Source organism: Herpailurus yagouaroundi, unplaced genomic scaffold (assembly GCF_014898765.1).
Source record: "Herpailurus yagouaroundi ecotype Mexico unplaced genomic scaffold, PumYag 199, whole genome shotgun sequence".
NCBI classification, from domain to species: Eukaryota; Metazoa; Chordata; class Mammalia; order Carnivora; family Felidae; genus Herpailurus; species Herpailurus yagouaroundi.
This window is the reverse complement of record NW_024412430.1, coordinates 6,276,525-6,281,887: the sequence shown is the minus strand read 5'-3', so window position 1 is coordinate 6,281,887 and position 5,363 is coordinate 6,276,525.

Genomic DNA, 5,363 nt, shown 5'->3' with positions numbered 1-5,363 from the left:
ACTATATATATATATACACACATATATATATAGTCATATTCATGTATTACTTTGATTAATTAAAGAAATAATGATAAATTCGAATACATAACTATGGATCAAAAAACAAGCTAAAGTATTACCGTGGTTGTCTTTGGGAAAAGGATTTTAATTGTTTGTTTATATTTTTGTGCCTTTATGCACTTCCAAAACGGGAACATATTATTTATACAATCAGGAAAAGAATATACATTGTTTAATTTAAGGTTCTGGTTCAAGATGGTGACATAGGTAGATCCTGAATTCACTGACTCCCACAGAGCCTAAAGCTGCATATGGAAATATTTCTTCTTAAAAACCTTAAAGGCTGGTTGAGTAATAACTACACATCAGCCTAATTAGAAGAAAACCACCTCAGAGCAGGTAGGAGAGGCTGGAACACAATCTTCAAGAAGACCCACAACCAGGAAGGAACTCAAAACCCAAGAGCTTCTCCCTAAGGAGCAAAGGGCTTAAACCCCCTATTGGACACTTCAACCTTTTTTTTTTTTAAATATTTATTTACTTTTAAGTGTGTGTGTGTGAGGGGGGGAGAGAGGTGGGGGGGAGGCACAGAGAGAGAGGGGGGAACCAGAGGATCCAAAGTGGGCTCCGTGATGACAGCAGCAAGCCCGATGTGGGGCTCAAACTCATGCACTGTGAGACCATGACCTGAGCCAAAGTCAGACGCTCAACCGACTAAGCCACCCAGGTGCCCGTAGACACTCTAACTTTTAAAACCTGCACCTAAGAGATGAGCCACCAAATATCTAACTTTGAAAATCAATGGGACGCATGCCCTGAGACTCACAAGACTGAAATGATCTGAGAAACACCTCTTAAAGGGCTTGTGTGCTCAGACTTGTGTGCACCTGCCCCAGGGCCCAGCTCAGAGCAGCAGATCATACCCAGACTCAAAGTGAAGAAGGGACACCTGCTCATGTTGAAGCATTGGTCTGAGGGGCATCTGACTGAACACACATATCTAGGAGCTTGCAGAACACTATCCAGGGATGGAGACTGGAAAGCACGATCTTCACGTTCTCCCTTTGCCATGCCCCAAAGCACCCGTATTTCATGCAAAGGAGCTTTTACAGGCATCTGGTGCCCTGATTTGTGCAGCTGCTGCCCAGGGGATGCCTCTTGATTTCCTGGCTCTGGAGGCCAGGGGAGTCTGTGGTCCCATGGGACTGTAATAATTGGTATCGCCCAGAAAGGATCTCAGACCTCTGTCTGGCTCCCTAATTTTTGTGACTGCTTCTAGGGGACACTTCTGTATCACCTGACTCTGGTGGCCACTGGGGCTTACACTCATGAATCCCACGGATGTAACCAACAGAAAAAGCGTTCTTAAACAGCTTCCATCTCCAGGACAGAGCAAGAGGCAATAGACCCAGGAGCTCAGTCTTTCCATGTAGGAGACCTATTAAGGTAATAATGATCATGACTGTGGTCTGAGGTGCAGGGTTCTAATTAAACATGCATCTTGGGACTGACTGGAATCCTTTCCAGAGACCTCAGAGGGCAGGTACTATATTCGTGCTCACCTGCTGACATACTCTGGAACACCACTGTCTCCTGAAGGGCAGCTTTACACATACCTATCTGTTGCACTGGTTTTTGTTGCTGCCACTGAGGGGACACCCCTTGACCACCTAACTCTAGTGGCTTGCAGTCCTAGGTCCCACTGAACTATGGAAAACAGAAAGATGGCTCTTGGCAAACTACTGCTCCCCAAGGTACCACACAGATTGCAGGCTGAGGCACACCCCTGCCCCCAATCTTTCTGTGAGGGAGGCCCCTTTGCTTGTCCTGGAGCTTTGGCCTGAGGAGCACACTTCAGGTTTAGCCCACATTTAGTGGCCCATGGAGTTGCTCTCAAAGAACGTAGGCTGTGGATGCCACCTTAGTGCTCTCCCTTTGCCTCGTTCCAGCTTGTCAGTATCTCCCAGAAAAGAGCTTATACACTCACCTGAAGCCCTGATTTTTTGTGCATGCTGCCCAGTGGACACCTCTAGATCCCCTGGCCCTGGTGACAAATGGGGCTTATGTTTGTGGTCCCATAGGACTGCATATAGTTGCATAGTTGTAAAAGCTGATACCTGAGGATCTGGCTTTCAGTTGTCCTGAATCTAGGTGCTAAGATCTTTGGGACAATGACAGGTCTTGGCACATCCTGAACTAGTGGGAGTTATTAAAAATATAATAGGCTGCTTGGACAAGTACAAAGGTTTAAAAGACAACCAAGAGCTGATGCAGGGCTCAATAACAAGGTTCATCTCCTACATGAGGCCACTCCTTCAAGACTGGGAGAAGTGGTTGCTTCATCTGCTATAGAAACCAACACAGAGAGTAAAGCAAAATAAAGAAACAGAGAAACATGTTCCAAATGAAAAATCAAAATAAGACCTCAGAGGGGGAAAAAAAAGCTTAAAGAAATGGAGATAAATAATTTACCCAATAAAGAGTTCAGAATAATGGTCATAAGGATACTCACTGAATTTGGGAGAAGAATGAAACACAGTGAGAACTTCGACAAAGAGATTAAAAAAATAATAAGAAAATACTAAATAGAAGTCACAGAGCAGAAGAATACAGTAACTGAAATGAAAAATATGATAGAGAGGTTCAACAACCTCTCTATCAAGATGATGCAGAAGAAAATATTAGTTAACTAGAAGGAAATCAATCAGAGCAGTGAAATCAAAAAAGAATTTTCAAAGTGAAGGTAGCTTAAGGGACTTCTAGGACAACATCAAGCAGACTAACATTCACATTATAGGAGTCCCAGAAAGAACAGAGAGAGAAAAGGGGGCAGAAATCTTATTTGAAGAAATAATGGCAGAAACCTTCTCTAACCTGGGTGAGGAAACAGACATCTTGATCCAGGAAGCTCAGAAAATTCCAAATAAGAGGGGCACAAAGGAATCCAAACCAAGACACATTTTAATTAAAATGACAAAAGTTAAAGACAAAGAGAGAATATTAAAAGAAGCAAGAAGGAAAAAACTTCTTACCTACAAGGGAACCCCCATAAGACTGTAAGTAGATTTTCAGCAACAACATTGCAGGCCTGAAGGGAGTGGTATGACATATTCAAAGTGCTGAAGGAAAAAATTTCCAACCAAGAATACTATGCCCAGCACAGTTATCATTCAGAAGTGAAGGTGAGAGAAAAAATTTTTCAGACAAGTAAAAACTAAAGGAATTCATCACCACTACACTGGCCTTACAGGAATGGATAAAGAGACTTCTTTAAGCTAAAAAGAAAGGGCACCAATTTGTAACAAGAACACATATGAAAGAATGAAGTTCACTGGAAAGATAAATATATAGTAAAGGTAGTTGCTTAATCACTTACAAAGCTAACATGAAGGTTATAAAACAAAAGTACTAAAAGCTATGATTATAATAATTCGGTAAGGGATACATAAGACATAAAGATGTAAAATGTAACATTAAAAATATAATACATGAAAAAAATATATATATATAATACATGGTGGGGGGAATAATAATGTTGAGCTTTCCATTGGGATCAAACTCAAGTTGTTATCAGCTTCAAATAGACTGTTTCATTTATTTTTTATTTTTTAATGTTTATTTTTGAGAGAGACAGAGGTGTGAGCAGGGGTGGTGGGGTAGGGGTTGCAGAGAGAGAGGGAGACAGAATCTGAAGCAGGCTCCAGGCTCTTCACTGTCAGCACAGAGCTTGCCGTGAGGCGTGAACTCACAGGCTGTGAGATCATGACCTGAGCCAAAGTTGGATGCTTAACTGACTGAGCCACCCAGGCGCCCCTAAAATAGACTGTTTCAGATTTAAGTTGCTATATATAAGTCTCATGGTAACCACAAAACAAAACCTATAGCAAACACACAAAAGAGAAAGAGAAAGGAATACAAGCATACCACTAAAGTAAGTCAACAAACCGGAAAGGAAGAGAACAAGAGAAGAAAAGACTAAAGAGGGACTACAAAAACAGCCAGAAAACAACTAACCAAATGATGAGTTTAGTCCATTTACATTTAAAGCCACCATTGATAGATAAAAGTACATACCTATCAATAATGACTTTGAATGTAAATGGACTAAATTCTACTATCAAAAGACATAAAGTGTGCTGAATAGATATAAAAACAGGACCCATCTCTATGCTGCCAAGAAGAAACTCACATTTATTTATTTATTTACTTACTTACTTACTTATATTTTGAGAGAACACGAGTGGGGGAGGGACAGAGAGAGAGAGGGAAAGAGAGAATTCCAAGCAGGCTCTGTGCTATTAGCACAGAGCACAATTTGAGGCTTGATCTCACAATCATGAGATCATGACCCGAGCTAAAATCAGGAGTCAGACACTTAACTAATTATACCACCTAGGTGCCCCAAAACTCACTTTAGATGTAAGAACACACACAGGCTAAAAGTGAAGGGATGGAGGGGCGCCTGGGTGGTTTAGTTGAGCGTCGGACTTCAGCTCAGGTCATGGTCTCTAGGTTCGTGAGTTTGAGCCCTGTGTTGGGCTCTGTGCTGACAGCTCAGCGCCTGGAGCCTGCTTCATTTTCTGTGTCTCCCTCTATGTCTGCCCCTCCCCTCCTCACACTCTGTCTCTCTTTCTGTCAAAAATAAATATACATTAAACATTTTTTAAATAAAAGTGAAGGGATGAAAAAAGATATTCCATGCAAATGGAAACCAAAAGAAAGCTGGAGTACCTACACTTTTATCAGAAAAAAATAGACTTTAAAATAAAGACTGTAATTAGAGACAAAGAAAGGCATTACATAATGATAGTCAATCCAATAAGAAAATATAACATGTATAAATATTTACACACCCAACATAGCAAAACCTAAGTATATAAAATGAATATTATTAGACTTAAGAGAAGTAGACAGCAATAAAATGATAGTAGGGAATTTAATACTCCACTTACGTCAGTGCATAGATCATTCAGACAGAAAACCAATAAGGAAACATTGGTCTTAAATGACACGCTAGACCAGATGGACTTAACAGATACTTATAGAACGTTATAGAAAAAGAGCACAAGCAGGGGAGGAACAGAGAGAGGAGACAGAGGATCTGAAGCAGGCTCTGTGCTGACAGCAGACAGCCCGATGTGGGGCTCGAACTCACGAACTGTGAGACCATGGCCTAAGCCAAAGTCAGACACTCATCTGACTGAGCCACCTAGGAGCCCCAAAACAAGTCTTAATAAATTTAAGAGGATTGGAATCATATGAAGCATCTTTTCTGACCACAATGGTATGAAACTAGAAATTAATTACATGAAGAAAAATTAAATATACACAAATATGTGGAGGTTAAACAACATGCTACT